We start from the raw sequence: 18,391 nt of genomic DNA, 5'->3' as shown, positions 1-18,391 counted from the left end.
GGTTCAAATGAATCATCACACACATGAACATACAAGCACATTGTCTAGTACAAAAGAAATCAGTTTTACCTACATACCTATCTGTGTCTCTATCTGTCAATCAACCAATCTGTTAATCTATCGATGTACCTATTTATCTATTACCTGATGCCGTGTCCTGAGTGGAGCGGCCTCGACGAAAGGACTTCTAAGCATTTCTCTCCCTACTCAGGAACGACCCCTCCCCCCACGACAGACCACCCATGCTCACCTACTGTCTCGTTTCTATAAATAATGCGTGGAGTGGCAGCCAGGGAGGGAGTGGGCGTCAGCGTAAAGAGCGGACATGGTACTGACAAAACACACACGATAACACCTGATAGACTGCAGGGTGCTGGGTGTGGGGGTAAAGGGTACTGGGTGTGGGGATAGACAGTACTGGGTGTGGGGATAAAGTGTACTGGGTGTGGGGATAGAGGGTACTGGGTGAGGGGTTGAGGGCACTGGATGTAGTGGTAGAGGGTATTGGGTGCTAGGGTAAGAGCACGGGGATTCTGGGTGAGGACGGACAGGTGGATAGGAGGTTGCAGTGTGCTGAATGAAGAGTACATGGTAGGGTTGCTTGGTGGAGGTAGACAGCTGTACTAATATTACTTTCCCTGGATGTGGGAGAAGAGTATTGGCATTACACTATCCGGATGTTGACAAATACTGATCTTACATTTTTTAGGTAAGGGAGTGTGCTTATATTCTCTGGGTTTGAAAGTGATTTTATACTATATTCTCTACTTACTGTGGTGTGCGTTAAATTCTGTAGATGTAAGAGAATATACCACATGATGATGATGATGATGATTTATTTAAACTTGGTCGCTCGCATCCCTACGTATACCAAAAAATAAAAATAAATAAAGCATCAATCCCATGAATCCAATGACGTGTTTCCATTTTACTTCTCCCACCTCTAGATTAATTTATTCAGTTTCCGGGAGACCAATTGTCAATAATAGGCACACATGGAGGCTACGAAGGCTGTATACATTCTCTATAGGAAGTAAAGTTTCTCCAGGGCTGAATAAAAGCCTGGGAACAGTAATAACGAAAAAAATGAGTCGTCAGACTGAAGGAGTTAATATTCTCTCTTTTAAGCCCTTCCGCGCCAATGTTTTTTTTTTTTAGCTTTTTTTTTTTTTTTTCTACCACCAGTGATTATACTTCAGGTAAAGAGAGCTGCCTCGTAATGATGGGTTTAGAAACACGTCTCCCATACCTTCTTCGGCGATACAAACTGTCTCCCTAAACCTGTCAGTGCCAATGTTTTACCTCCCCTAACCCCTTCACTCCGAGCTGCCCCTAGAAATTTGAATAAAATCGCCTGAAGGTAAAAATAATAGTAATGAAGGGGTTAACAGCGATGCCCCCTAAGACTCACAAATTCTAAGAGCAGCTGAAGTAATATATCAATACCCCATCAGCCCGGGCACGTGTTTCTTACCTGTAGTGTTAACACCAGACAATTCTATTTACCTTAAGTGAGATTTTTCTAACAGACATAAAATCATTATAGCCTTCTTTCATTCTTTCACTACAAGAGATATTCCTTCTGCTGACTAATAAAAAACGGTTTGGCAGTATCAAGAATGGATTAAAAGGAAAGCGTCATCGTCTTGAAGGGGCTAACCTTTCGCTAAAATGACGTCTTCTCTATTTCTTCCGGCAATCCACAAACGACTTTACTCAGATTAGAGGAGCTCCATTTATCCCTGCCGTTGGAGTGGTCTTTACTGAGCTATTTAATCGTCTGTAGACAATATGTACACAAGGGATAAACGAAAGTCGCTGTACTCAAGGGGTTAACTCTTGCTTCCTTTTCTGTTTCTTGCGTAGGGACAGTTTTTGTGGACTCTTAGCTTTCCGTTTGTCATCATCATCATCATCATCACCAACTGTGATTTCCGTGTAAATGGATGAGGTTGCTTGTTTTTACATCAAAAATCATAAATAACAGTCGCCATGGTGAGAGGTCAATCCTAGAAGGGATAAACTTGTTAGGCTGTGCCAAGAATACAGCAGGTGAGGTTCATGTCGTCAGTGAAAGATTAACAGATCTTTTACCGCTGGACGACGAGACCTTACTTTATGACTATTATTTGACACTACGACGAAGAAAAACAACTCTGTGCCTGAACGGACATCTGATCGAGGCCAGGCTAAAACAGTCAAACATTCTGTCGTCGTCATCGTCGGAGACTTAAGAACAACACACTGATAAGAAGGCACGAGTGCAGGCAATGTTTAAGAGTGATAATAAGGACTTTAAGAAACTGCTGTTATCTGCACTATTAATGGCTGCCCTCACCGCAAGCACTCTCACCTCTGTTTTCATAATTATCAATACTGCCAACAATAAAATTCTCTCTCTCTCTCTCTCTCTCTCTCTCTCGGATGTGTGTGTGTGTGTGTGTGTGTGTGTGTGTGTGTGTGTTTTCATCACAATTACCGCCCATAAAATTACTCACATCAACCTGAAACTCTCCCCTGAATTAAATAAACTTGCATGGCTCTAACAGGAGTAAAATTGTCCGGTGATATCAACACGCGGATCATCTAGCGGTGGGAAGAATATAAATGGTCTGAATGAAAGAACAAAATCGTCTGATGATTGATAAAAACAAGAGTGGAAATGCTCCGCGACCTGATTTGAGGCCTTTGTTTCAGAGAGTTTGACGCTCGTCGGCGCGCGCCCACTTTACTCGGTTCTTCATTTTGGAAGAGCTCACTATATGAATAGCGTTGAAGTCGCCCTATCCACTACCCATGAAAGAATTTTGTGGCTTTTCCCTTCAGCCAATGTCTTTGACGCTCTTCTCCAAAGGTCTCCGTTTAACAAATCCGCCAGAAGCATCAGAAGAAGAACGCCGGCCACTCACTGACCTGCTGACTATCGCCGCAGGTAAAAATAAAAATTAACAAGACGTCGATGTACCAAGTTGGTTAAGGGAAACTATAGGAAAGGATCTCTCTTAAGCTGAATGAAATCGTGTGGCTGAAAAACATATAAATTTTACATAATCAAATTGAATGAGTTAAAGCCTCACCCTGATACTTCCTCTCTTATCTTCAGAATACATAAGCAATTTGTTGGTGTAAAAATTAGGCATGCATTGTGTACATGTTTATGTTGGTGGCGGTGTGCCCTGGCCTCGTCCCGGAATAGTCTGACCTGCACAGATAAACTAACAAACTTCTTCATCCTCACAAACCAAGTAAAACAACGTTGCCTAGATCTATCGCACACTGGCTCTGTTGCACACTGGCTCTGCTGGATTCACTGCCTTATCTATTTTCCTGTCTTTAATCTCCAGCGCACACCCTCTCCCTTCCTTCTTCCCTCTTTTAACATCCCTCCCCCACCTTCGTTCTTCTCCCTCATTCCACTACTTGTCTTTCTCCCTTCCCCACGCTTCATTCTCCTCTTCAAGCCCTTAGTTTCTCCTTCTTTCCATCCCCACTTTATCAAGCTCTGTCTCACAGACTTTCATATTTTCCTTCATGCTTTTCTGCCCTTCTCTTTAGCTGACAGAATAGTTTTGTTAGTTATAACCTTCGCGATACCAAACGGCCACGAAAGGACCAACAAGTCTGTTGCTGTTTGCTTTCCTTTGTACTCCTTTGTACATTTTACTCCTCTCTTGCCCTTCCCTATTGACTCTCCATTCTTCCCTTTCCCTTTTCAGCTTTTCCCTTCTTTTCCTCCCTCATCTCAGTGACTCTTCTCTCATCAGTCTTCCCCCCCCCCTTTCTCTCCTTACCTTCCCCACTTCACTGACTCCCTTTCTTTCCCTCCCTTCTCGACCTCGTCCCTTCCTTCCTTCCCCCCTTTTACCTTCTCCCGTCTTTCCCTTCGTTACCCCATCACATCTCACTGTCTCTTTCTCCAGCCCTACCTGACTTCGTCTCTCCACATCCTCGCCCCCCCCCCCCTCCCCTTTTCGCCGTACCCTGCCTTATCTCAATCACTTCAGTTTCAATTTGTCCAGCTTCCCTGTCACCTTACCAGTCTTCTCGCTCTTTACCATCCTCTTTCTCTTACCTTGCTTCGCTCCACTCGCTCTCTTCCTACTCTCTCCCTCTATCTCCACCAACATCACCACAATTCCTCTCTCCCCACCCCACCAACCTCTCACCCTCTCTCCTCACCCTATCCACCTCATTCCCTCTCTCCTCACCTTACCACTGCACTCCCTTCTTTCCATACAAAACACTTCTCTTTTCAGCCCACTCAACCCACTCCCTGTCTCCCCACCCCATACACCTCTCTCACCTCATCCATCTACCCCACTTCCTCTTTCCCCACCCACCCACCACACTCCCTCACTTTCCACCCCACTCTTTCTAATCTCACCCCACCCCCCATCTCCTTACTGATATCACTCCCTCTCATCCCACCCCTCCATTTCCTCTCACAGTGTATATACTGTACATCCCAGAATCTCTCTCTCTCTCTCTCTCTCTCTCTCTCTCTCTCTCTCTCTCTCTCTCTCTCTCTCTCTCTCTCTCTCTCTCTCTCTCTCAAGCCTCACAGAAGCCCGCTCACACCTCCCTCCTCCGATGGCATCTTATCGCCGCATATTTACATCCTGCCTCCACAGATTACACACTCCTCTCTTACTCAACACACACAGAAAAGATATTGTATTGTACTCTCTCTCTCTCTCTCTCTCTCTCTCTCTCTCTCTCTCTCTCTCTCTCTCTCTCTCTCTATCTGTATATATATATATCTATATATATATATATATATATATATATATATATATATATATATATATAAACTAGTGCTTGCCCGCAAAACTTACAGTGTTAACTAATAGCCTTTCCATAACAAAATGTTTCCATGTACCATTATCTTAATTTCCAAACCGTTATTGTGCCCACAATGCCTAATTCTGACCAAGAATTCGAATATATATATATATATATATATATATATATATATATATATATATATATATATATATATATATATATATATATATATATATATATATATTTCAGCATATTTTCGCGAGTCGCGATTTCCGACAATTTCTCGCCGTCGTGTTGCACGTGATCAACAAAATTTTTATTTGGCATCTTTGTGACACTCCCTGGACTTAATCCAACCTAAAGCAAGAATAATTGGCTTACTGTCTTTTACCGTTCTCGTTAAATAAATGAACAAACGCTCAGACAGACACATATACAGCTTGACTTTATTATATATATATTTATTTACCTACTTATTTATTTATTTACTTGTATATTTCGTATGTATGAAAACACCAGCTTTTCTAATTGCTATGGTGTCTCACAGCTGAAAACGTCTGGTGTCTACTTGAGTTAACTGTGTCTAGACATCTATGGTCATATAAGCAGGCCGTAGCTTTTAATATGTTGACCACTGGGATGTCTATCAGCTGAACTAACCTGTCTGATGTTAACCTGCATACAATATCTATGTTCGAACGTTTCCATGAACGGGTTAACTCTTGAGTCCACTCAGACGCCTTATCCTGAGTTCATCTAGAGTGGCCGCAACAATATATACCGGTAATGATTTATAAAAATTATAAATAAAGCTTACAAGCTCCACCATCACCGCTGATCTTCAGAAACCGGATTCATTAACAATCATAAGATTAATTCCCTGCGTTAACTATGCACTAATTTTGCAAAAACATGAGACAGTGAGTGCAGAAACTGTCCATTCTCTTGTTCTTCCAACAACTATAACACTGTTTAAGACTGGGAATTTTTTTTTTCTTTTTTTTTCAGAGCACATTATAGTCCGTTCTCTGAGACCTAGTAGTATTTCTATTGGTGACACACCTTCACATGCCACTCATTCGACGCTAATATCCGCCGTCTACATGCAATATATGCTACTGTAGTCTCAGGACGTGTGGTGGTATTGGTCGCAATGTTCTTGTGACGCGTTGGTAAATCTTATGAGAGACCAGTATTAAAGTATGTTTTAACGAAGTTCATATCATCCATCTCTCCGTTGTTTCATCTTGGGATCGAACTTGCGTCCATTCAGATAACAGATAATTTCTCTAAGCATCTGATCACCGTCTCCCAGCCCCTTCCATCATTCCAGGCCGCCCTGCCTCTAAGTAGCCCAGATTCCATTATACGCTGCTTTGGCCGGGTGAAAATATACAGAACCCGCTGATGCATTGGGGCCTGAAGGAAACTGTTTTTGGTGGGCAATGATGGTGTCTGGAGAGCCTGAGTTACCGGGCGTGATCACTGCCATTAAGGCCTTATTTACACCCGCCCACACCACACCACATCATACCACGCCCAGCCACACCACATCCCTCTCTCCTCACCACACCAAACATCAAATTACACCACGCCCAGCTACACCACATCCCCTTACTCCACACCACACCACATCACACCAAACCACATGACTCCACACTATAGAACTTTACACTATATGAAATCACTCCACATAGCGCTACACTACACCAAACCCTTGTAAATGTAATTTTAACTTTCCTTACGAGATTCACTGCAGGATCGGATCTACTCCCTGAAGAAAAGCAGTGACCGGAATTAATACTTCCACATGTTGGTGAAGTACGACTGGAGGAGTGTCTGTGCTGAGAGTAATGCATGTGAAAGTGGAAGTATGGAGATGGCTATGTTTGCTAGTGTCACTGCTTACGCCATTCTCCCAACACCCTCTTTAAATGTCTGCCACGATCCAGATTTCGAAGAGAAGACAAACTTGCTATCCTCGTAGTCGTACCTCCACCGTACTCCAAGCACCACACCTCACCATGCCACACCACATCTTTCTTTACACCCCCCCCCTCTCTCTCTCTCTCTCCCCACCCCAACACTCCCATCCCCCAACCTCCCTCTTCACTAAAACACCCAACACCTTCACCCTGCCCATACACAGACATACTAACATTCCAGGTACTTTTTAATGCCCCATATGACACGGCGACAGGTAGAGCCCCCGCTGCTGTTACCGTCCATTACCTGTCTCACCTGGCCTGTCTGCTCACCTGTCCCCCGTCTATGTTACCCAGGCACCCCCAAAGAAATTCACTACCCTGCCTTACTTTATTCTTTTTCATCATATGTATTGCTCCCGTCCCTACCTTCAGATGTGTTTAGCGTTAATTTTTTCTGGTTAGAGGTGGTGGAAAGGTGAGTGGATGAATGAATGAATGAATGAATATAGGAATCTCTCTCTCTCTCTCTCTCTCTCTCTCTCTCCCCGCGACACATGCCAACTCAGTCATTACTCTTTTACTACTGGTGCCTCCTAGTTTAGTGGTCCCATATCCCCAAGGAGAGAGTCGCTGTATAGATCCTTATCTAGTCGTTATGGATCCCACACCAGGTATAGAGTTCATAAACGTTCCCTAGTTCAGCTTCTTCAATACGATTATGTCTTACTTTATTCTTATTACGACCGGATTAGTACGTCTCCTCAGCACAGTGTGGGGAAGTACTGCATTTGATCAGTTTCTTTTCCTTCTACTTCGTCTGCTTCCTTCTTCTTCTTCTTCTTCTTCTTTCTTGCTTTCTTTCTTTCTTCTCTTTCTTTCTTTTTTTTTTTACTTCCAAACAACTTTTAATTTGGCGCCATACCTTGTTTTCTTCATTAACTCGCTTGAATCTAGGTAAAACTATTCCATGGTCAAATGCCTACAGACACCCTTTTCATTTCTTTTTTTATTTAGGTCTTTTGAAGGGATTTACTGGATCAAAGGTCAAACCAAACATACATGCAAATCCTTGAATTTTATGCTTTTGTATGTTTATTAATTATCATGGTAGTTTGCACAGAAGAATGTCAGTGTGCTATATCTGTGTGGAGACCATCTGCATTCCCGCGGGACTTTTGGCAATCTTTAATCTTTCATCATCACAGGAGAAACTTTTTGATATGGAATCAGATATACTAGTCATAAATCCTTTTATTAAAAAAAGACATTCCTAGACTGAAAGAAATCGTCTTTAAGTAACAAGAATAAGTTAAGAATAGACGTCACTGGATCCAATGAATTAAGTCTTGTAAGATATTGCTCGTTTATACATTTATGTTCACCCGCACAGCTACCAAACACTGCTCTACCAAACATGTGTGAACATCTATGTGAAGTAATACGAGCAAAGAAAAAAAAACACACACAAGTTGAATCTCGCCAATACGTTGGCGTATTTATTTTCCTCATTATTACTATGACTGGACGAACTTCCTACAGCATGGTGTGGATGTCTAGTAGTGATGGAGATATTTAAAGTTATATGTGAGCCATACAGTTCGGACGTGACTCCTAATCAGAACAAACAACCTAGTAGCACGAAGAATAAATAAAAAGTACGTTATTGGGGCGTAGGGGTTGGGTGATGTATAATACTCCTTGTATATACGTTTACCTTCACTCATACAGACACCAAACACTTCACAACCACACCAGAGTGAATAATAAAGAGAAGATGTGGGAATGTCACAAAGATACACTGACTTTTGATAATAATTACCTACTATCGAGAGTATTTAGTGAAAAAATACATCTAACTCCTCCAACCCAACGACACACTTTTAACTGTATTCTTGCTCCTACTATACAAATATACTGAACTTGGGAGAGCACCCTAGTAGTGGAGGGGATTAACGATGCTTAAAATCCTTCATAAATACAGTCTCAGATTTATCCTAGCATTCTCACTTACCGGGGCTGAGGTGAGGCTTAGTTTATTTCTCGCAAACACCAATGATGGGGGTTTATCTGGCACAATGGGCAGTGTGTTAGTTGATAATTTAAATGAAGGGTGCTTATTAGCAGATTCTCTCTCTCTCTCTCTCTCTCTCTCTCTCTCTCTCTCTCTCTCTCTCTCTCTCTCTCTCTCTCTCTCTCTCTCTCCCTGGTTTTCTGGCCCATAAGAGAGAAGGAGGCCGGCAGGGGAAAGGATGTTAGGAGGAAAGGAATGGAGGGAAAAGAAAGAAGAAAGGCAAAGGAAGGGGAGGAAGGTGGGGCAAAGAAAGAGGGAAGGAAAGAGGAGCAGAAAGAGGGGAAAACTCTCTAGCAAATATCTGTTGTCAATTACACCCTGAAACGTTACTCTGTTTACATTCACCCAGTTATATTTATACTCTGTTCCCTTTAACTGGGCGTGTAATTACCATGTCTCCATTTTGAATGCTGAGCTGTAAAGAGAGATTAATACTAGAAAATGGTGCTAGTCAGGAAAAAGTGCTATGGAAAGAATGCAGGGCTTTTGTAATGTCTCATTCTGCCACGGAGCTACGTTACCTAGGCTGTAAAGGACGGAAGTCGACACCAAGTTATGATGAATGAACTACAATGATCGTAACAAGACCCGCTGCCTGACGACGTTGCATTTTTTTTTCTACTCCTCCTGCTGCCAGACGAGTTTAATCATCCTAGTAGCACCCCCTAATGGTGAAAGACTTAACATCTTCATTTAAATTATATTTTTCATTTCATTCGTGCCATCCGCAGAAAGTGACCTTAAATTTACTCGTTCAATAAGACAGGCCATTTCTAAGTTTATTAAAATATCGTCTGTAAGTAAAAAAAAAAAAAAAAATAGAAAACAGGCTATAAGTAACCCGTACACTTCTAAAGTGTAAACAAAACAGAAAGAAATAGTCGACACAGCAGGAATTAAAATACGAATGACATTCTCGGACTGAAGGGAAATAACGCCACTTTTGTTCTTGTTACGGGTCTTACAAAATAGATAAGAGAAGCTTCAAAAATAATAAATAAATAAATAAATAAATATATAATGATTAGTCCGTGCGATAGCATGACGTCTTTTCGACTTTAGTCCTATCCTAACGCCCACCAGACGTCTTTAAACTAAGGAAGAACTTTTTCGAACAGAATGGGTAGATATACTGTAGCTCTCTTTGGTCACTTTATTACAAAGGGGCTCTCATACCTGAAGAACGTTGTTAGTCAGTAGCATCATATTATAAAAAAAAAAAAAAAAGTATTCAAAATGTAACGCTTGAAACTCAGAGGCAACAAAACCGTATAACCAAAACTGAGTTAGCGAAGGTGTATGCAGACTTCTTTAATGACGCTCAGTGTCAAAGAACCTGAGAACAGTAAGTTGTGGGACAGCATTTCACTCGTAGTAACGCAATTAGCAAAGAGGACGACAGGTTAAGCTTCTTTTATATTTATCGTACGTTTCAACAATGATACAAATAATTGAGGGTTTACCTTCTCTTTGCGATTAATATATTAAAAAAGGTGGCTCGGTAAATTTATAGAACAGCTACAGAAAATTACACCAACCTTCCTTCACAAGACTATTAGAGTTAGGAATAACACTAGACTGCAGAAAATGGTGGATCTAACACGGAAGAGTCCATAGTGACCTTAAAGAGAGACACTAGATTGTACTTTATGTCAATGTGGTCTGGACATAAGGTGCAAGTGGAAGGGTGAGGTACTCGTATGAACTAGCAGGTGTATGAAAATGGGTTAGTTAAACTCTTCAATGTGGTAGTATTATGGGGTTAATGAAAGCCATATGTACTCCCTACTATACGATATGTCTTTCCAGGTATGAATTTAACTGTCTGAATATTAAGAACAAAATTTGAGAAATTATATAATCGTGGTGCAGAAAGTACGAGGTATGCCGCGAACGAGATGGAAGGACAGTGAGGTGGAGTATTGTACTGTACATGAATGGTGACTGTTTTACTGATGTCAGAGAGTGAGGGGGAAGGCAAGCGCTCAGTTTTTGATAACATTTTCTCAAGCAACTAACGTCTCGATATCATACCTGACTGCACTTTGTAATGAGAGGCGCTGGGTAATCAGCGCCAGTAGTATTAAGCACCTCATAAATAACCATTAAAAACTAGGGCCAGCTGACAACTTTCCCGTCTCAGTTAGCACCAAATGAACAGTAGGTGTGTCGTGACCATTGTAGGTAAGTAGGAGGAGAAATGCTTTGGCCTTTTGTCAAAGCCACCGTAGAGTGTGTGTGTGTGGTCTCAGGAAGTAGATACATAATTAGGCTAACATAGGCAATTCGGGATTTGTTACGCTGCATACCTCAGCTGAGAAGGAGGAAGGGGTTTTGGCTTTATGCCTGTCTAGAATACGAGAGGTATTAGGGTAAACAGTCATTATTTACCAAGCCTCAATCTTCCCATAAAATGCCACCAGCAGTCGATATACATCCTGACTATTCTAGTGGGTGAACAGAAACAGGTGTAAACAAACTCAGTCCACCACTTTGATCAGCCTGATATTCGAACTCAAGTTTTCCATACATAAGCTGGATGTGATAATCAATGAAACGCCTGCTTCCCCTACTGCAATGCGAGTTACGAAAAGGTGGGAAAGAGGTGGTCAGTAGTACAAAACCTGGCTTAGTTGGGGTTGGGTAAGAGTGAGACTGGGTAGAATTGCCCGTGATTACTTGTTCCCTGTGATTACTTGTTCCCTGTGATTACTTGTTCCCCGTGATTACTTGTTCCCCGTGATTACTTGTTCCCCGTGTATACTTGTTCCCCGTGTATACTTGTTCCCCGTGATTACTTGTTCCCCGTGATTACTTGTTCCCCGTGTATACTTGTTCCCCGTGTATACTTGTTCCCCGTGTATACTTGTTCCCCGTGTATACTTGTTCCCCGTGTATACTTGTTCCCCGTGATTACTTGTTCCCCGTGATTACTTGTTCCCCGTGATTACTTGTTCCCCGTGATTACTTGTTCCCCGTGATTACTTGTTCCTCGTGATTACTTGTTCCCCGTGATTACTTGTTCCTCGAGATTACTTGTTCCTCGAGATTACTTGTTCATCGAGATTACTTGTTCCTCGAGATTACCTGTTCCTCGTGATTACTTGTTCCTCTCAATTACTTCCTCCGCGTGATTACTTCTAGAATTGTGTCTTTTTGCCCGTAATCCCTTTTAGCCTGAGCGGGGCCTTTCTTACTATATTTTTACTAACTCCAGGCGAATATATTCAGATGAGGGGATACCTTTCCAATCAGAGGGGCTGGATAGTTTTCATTAACCCTTGCATCTACTATTCCAGTCTGAAAAATCTCTCCTAGACTCAATAAAACTCTGGAGGAAAAAACGTATATATAAAGACAAAGAAAGAAAATAATATTAAAGACATCCACGTAATGTCAAGGCTACGTCACTACCTTATTATTCTGAATGGGTTAAAAGAGATTATTCCTCCAGCACTGAGTAAATTTGTCAGGAAGCAGCAGGAATAAGCCTATGATAAAAAAAATAAAAAAGTCATTCGGCAGAAGAGATATTGTCGATCTGTTTATACACATTATTTTTTATTTCAGTTCAGTTCCCATCCGTCAAGTTTACTCAGCTTCAGAACCTATCCCATTAACTTAGAAAACCGTCTGGAAATAGCAGGGAAACATACGCCCTGGTAGTCAAATAGTTAACCCTTTCGGTACAATGACGTCTTTTGCAGTTCATCAAACGATTTTATTCAGCTTAGGAGAGCATCCTGGTTGTAAGGGAGTTAATAAAGGCCATATCTAACCTCTTCGGTTTGAAAAGTCTCTCACGTCAATGAAATCGCCGGGTAAGAGCAAGAATAAAAAATAAATAGACGTATTAAGACAGATGAGGGTTAACTTCAATATCACTGACACTAACATTAACCCTCTGCCTGCCCATTAGGAACCTCGTATTATATTCCTGCTAACATCTAACCATTTGATTTACCATGACGAACCGACCGCTGCAGGAAGGTAAATTTGATCTCTACTAAACTTCTGGCTGAGAAGTATGAACTTCGTGATATATTCCAAATTCTGCAGGAGAGATCCCACCGTGGCCAAAGGTTAAAAGAATATCACTCCAAAGTAAAATTTACAGGAATAGAGAGTAAGTAATTTTTAAGATCAGTGACATTATTATCTATCTATCTATAGCCCGACGCCCTAATCCCGCAAAGGTGGCCGCAGACAAAACGCCTCCAAGTCGCTCTGTCACCCACCATTTGACTACCCTCCCCCCAACTCACCCCCCCTCCCTCATATACCTCTCAACTCCATCCCTCCACCTCATCCTCGGTCTACCCCTCCCTCTCCCTCCCTCCACCTCACCTACATACACCCTGTCAGTCAGTCTTTCACTCTCCATTCTCTTCACATGTCCAAACCACCTCAGTGTATTTCTCCTAATCTTCTCAACCACATCCACATCCACCCCACAACGTTCCTTCACTTCTTCATTCGTCAACCTGTACCTCCATGTCACTCCACATGCTCCTCTCAAGTAACTCATTTCCACTGCTCTCACTCTTGAATTGTTCCCCTCTTGCAAGGTCCAAGCCTCGCTTCCATACGTCAGGGTAGGGATCACAATACTATCATGCAGTGACTTCTTAACTTCCATACTCACCTCCCTATTTCTCATCATTGCTTTCAGTGAACCAACAACCTTCCTTCCCTGCTGTACCCTTTCACGCACTTCATCCCTCAGTTTTCCATCCTTACTCATCACACTACCCAAGTACTTGAATGCACTCACACTCTCCATATCCTCACCCTCCAACCTCACTGTACATTCTGTGACTTCATTCCTCTCAAACACCATAACTTTATTTTTGTTTACATTAACTTTCAGCTTCCTCCTCCTACACACTGTCCCAAATTCATTCACCAAACCTTGCAACTCCCATTCATCTTCACTCAACAATACTGTATCATCAGCAAACAGCAACACCGGAATCTTCCAAATCTCACCCTCATTCATTAGAGCCACCCCCACATCCACTGCCCTACCCTGCATCTCCTTTACAACCCCATCCATGTATATATTAAACAGCCATGGAGACATCACACAACCCTGTTTCAGTCCCACATTGAGATCAAAGAACTCACTCAGCTCACCATCCACTCGCACCGTAGCCCTAGCTCCTTCGTACATACTCTTCACAGCATTCAACAATTTCCCCTCCACTCCATATATTTTTAATACTTTCCACATACCTTGCCTATCTATTCTGTCATAAGCTTTCTCCAAGTCCATGAAGGCAGCATACACTTTCTTTCCCTTCTCTAGATACTTCCCCACTAAACATCTTAGAACAAATATCTGATCTATACACCCTTTTCCCTTCCTAAATCCCCCTTGTTCTTCTCCAATTAGCTCCTCTGTCATATGCCTAACCCTGTCAATGAGTATTCTACCATATAAAGTATTTTACCAGTCACACTAAGAAGGCAAATACCCCTATGGTTACTACATACTTCTCTCTCTCCCCTTTTCCTTTATATAAACGAACAATTATATCTGATTTTCAGTCCTCTGGAACCCTTCCCTCTTCCCAAGCCAATCTACACAACTTCCATATCCACTCCACAACAATCTCACCCCCATACCTAAGCATTTCACCACACACTCCATCAATTCCTGGGGCCTTTCCCAACTTGATCTTCTTCACTGCTTCCACTACTTCCGTCCTACTGATCTCTTCCTCCCTCCTCTCATCTCTACTTCTCCCAGCTATTCCCCAATCATTTATACTCGCACTGCTGTCACTCTCTACATTCAACAAATCCTCAAAGTGCTCCTTCCATCTCCTCAATTTCTCTCTCTTCTCCACCAGCAATCTATTATTCCTATCTTTCACTCCCCTGCTATTTCCCCTTTCACACTGCCTTACTTTCTTTACCTCCTTCCAAAACAATTTCTTACTCTCCCTCCATTTCACACTCTGATTCCTCCCAAACTCTTCATCCACTTTCTTCTTACTCTCCTTCACCAGTCTCTTCACCTCCCTTCTCCTACTCACATATACTTCTCTCTTCTCTCACTTATCTTCTCCCCTACCTCTACTCGCTAACCATTCACTATATGCCTTCTTCTTTTGTTCCACAGCTTGTTTCACCTCATCATTCCACCATGCTGTCCCTTGCACACCCTTGCATCTCCTCCTCACTCCACAAACCACCTCACACGCTGCGCCTATCTCTTCCGTGAATATCTTACATACGTCTTCCACCCCTTCCATCTGCTCTAGTTGATACCTTCCCAATCTTTCTTCCACTATGCTCTTATACTCTGCCATTTTCTCACTGCAAATTCTCCACTCTTCTCACAGGAGTTGTTTCCTCCTGTCTTCCCCTTCGTCTCCTCAACCATTATAAACTTTACATACTAATTTACCCTCTCTTGGTCGCGCCTTCTATCGTATATGATACCAGTTAATGCCAGACGACTGCATTTAGCTGAGAGTTAATCACCGTAGGCTGCGTGTTAATACTGCTATCACTGACTCTCTTATAGCACAGGCAACCAAAGTATTCTACTCCAGATAACGGTATAATCATCATCTTACTTGGCTGAGAGCAAGTCATAAGAGTCTGAGCGCTAATTGCAGACACCTCAGGCCTTGAAATATTGCCGTCCATTAGATAACTAATACACTGGAGGGGAAAAAAAGGTGATCATAGATATTATACCCAGTATCGTCCATTAAATATGTCTGACAGACAGTCCACAGTTTCTGCCGTCAAATACATTGTAAAAAGTACCGTCCATTCTCGAAAAAAAACATAATGGACTGAAGATCAGTGGTCTCGCTCGTCAAGGAAATTTTATGAAAATGTATTAAGAGGAATCGAAACATTACCTTCATATATCTGAGAGTTAAGGGACTTTATTATTATTAAAGGAGTAACATTCTTTAGCTTAGGACATAAAATAATACAGAAGGTCGAGACATTTACATCAGACATCAAGACCAGCAAAATATAATAAAAGTTGGGGAGACTTAAGTTTAAGACTTCAGAAGTATGAACAGAATATAGTGCGGTGGGAGAGGACTTTAAAACTAGAAACCATGAGCATTAACAGACTATTGTAAGGTTGGAGGAGACATTAATTCCAGACATCATAGCCACTAAAACAATACCGTCCATTAGGAAAAATAATAAGGAAGGCGGGGACATTAAAAGAGAAGCTAAGTGGAGAGAGGGCGGGTCACGACTCTCGTAAAAGGCCCTACAGAAGGACACCTGTGGCAGAGAATGGTGACTTAAAAGCGGGGGATGGGAATGTGGTAGGAGGGCTGGAGGGATAACGATGTGGAAACGAAGTGGAAGAAAAACTGTCTGGGATGATGATGATGATGATGATGATGATGATGATGATGGTGACAGACCACTTGGTATTGGTCAGTATACAAATAGTGACGGTGGTGAGACAAGTGATGATAATGGTGAAAGTGGTGGTGGAAGGAGGAGAGGATGCATAGTAAGGTGGAATGACAGAGAGGTGAAAAGAAACAGGAGACCAGGGAGTACAAAGTGGATATGTTGGTGATGATAGATAAGGGAGGTGATATAATGCAAAGTGGTTGGGGTAAAGGAATAGTTGAAGAAAAGGGAGTCATTACGTAAATGAGGAACAGGGCGATGACGACAACGATAATGACGATCAAGACGAGGATGATGATGACAATGACGATAGCGATAACGATGACGAAGGCGATGATGATGATGATGATGATGATGATTGTGATGATAGTTATTAGCAGCACGAGCTCTGATCAGGCAATCAGCAACCAGTAAAAGATTATCACGAATTGGAGGCAGTCATTCAAAAGGAGCAGATGACCAGGAACAAAAAACTGGACTAAGGGTCAAATTCATCGTGGTATGAAAGTGTGAGAGAGAAATCTGGAACGAGTGACGAAAGACCAATTAAAAAATCCAGTTTGGCGACTATGAAACACTTCCATACGTCAGTCAGGTGGACCAAGGACCGGCACGTCATAGCAAACCGGCTCCAGGAAATGAAGTGATGTGACCCGCAATGGACGCTATTCACGGTCGAACTGGGGATTGTAGCATCTTTTCCTTGGCGACTGTTTTTAGGTTATTACACCTTGATATTCTTGTGTATGCTGTGTATATCTTTGTAATAGCAAGTGAGTTTGCATCAATAACACAATGACGGACATGATGGTGTAACGTGCAAAATATAAATCACCAAGGAAGATGTGCTGCGACGCCATCTAGAGTATGACTTATTGGGGACGATAATGGGGATGGCAGCATTATCATAAAAGGCATGGAAGTGGTAAAAATGGAATGAGAGCTGTGAGAATGGGGTGGGAGTTGCAGAAATGGGGTGAGACCGGTGGAAATGGGGTGGAGGTGGTGGAAATGGGGTGGAAATGGGAGAAATGAAGTGGGGAGTGTGGAAATCGGGTGCGAGTGGTGAAAAATAAAATGGGAGAGGTGGAAATGAGGGTGCGGATGGTGGATGTAGGGTGAGAATGGTGGGTCTGGGATGGGCGTGTTGGGAATGGTGGATCTGGGATGGGCGTGGTGGAAATGTGGGTGAGGATGGTGGATAACGGTTTGGTGTCGTGAAAATGGGGTACTGGGAATGAGGGTGGAGAAGTGGGAATAAGGACGGGTGTTGAAGGACTCGAATGGTGTGATAAGAATGGTGTGGGAGTGATGATAATGGGAGTGGGATGATGGATACGAGGACTGGCGTTGTGAGAATGAAGGCAGGGGTAATAGGACTGAGGATGGGGGTGGGAAAAATGAAAGCGGGATGGCGGTAACTGGGTAATAATGGCGGAAACGAAAGTAAGGGAGTGATAATGATAACGTGTTACGAATGGGATAGGAGGGATGAGAATAACGTAGAAGTGGTGAAAATGAAGGTAAGAGCGGTGGGAATGAGCAAGGAGTTGCGTGAATGTGGGTATAAACGGTGCAAATGAGTTGGGTGTGGCAGGGATGAGCGTGGGGGTTGAGTCTGACAACAACAGTCTCTCTCTGTCTGTCTGTCTGTCTGTCTGTCTCTCTCTCTCTCTCTCTCTCTCTCTCTCTCTCTCTCTCTCTCTCTCTCTCTCTCTCTCTCAAAAATAATGCACACAATCAATATAACATCACACACACACACACACACACACACACACACACACACACATACACACACACACACACACACACACACACACACACACACACACACACACATACACACACACACACACACACACACACATACACACACACACACACACACACACACGCTCGCGTACATGCCCTACAGGAGAGAAGTGAGGGATGGAGACCTGTGAGGAAGACCGGGTTAGTGAGGATGAGGAACATAGGTGAATAATGGGTAGGGGGCTGAGGGGGGTAAGTGAAGGATAGGAAAGGTGAGTGAGAGCTGAGCATGAGTGGGGTGGGAGTGGCTAAGGGGGTAGAGGTGAGTGAGTGACGGTGAGAGAGGTCAAAGTGGGTGACAGATACAAGTGAGTGAGAGGCAGTGGTGAGTGCCAGGTAGAGGGACGAATAAAGGGTGAGAGTAAATAAGGGGCAGGGAAAGTGA

Source organism: Coenobita brevimanus, chromosome 55, assembly GCF_032717465.1.
Source record: "Coenobita brevimanus isolate Jiangsu-jjx chromosome 55, ASM3271746v2, whole genome shotgun sequence".
Lineage (NCBI taxonomy): Eukaryota > Metazoa > Arthropoda > Malacostraca > Decapoda > Coenobitidae > Coenobita > Coenobita brevimanus.
Note: the sequence above shows the minus strand (reverse complement) of the source record.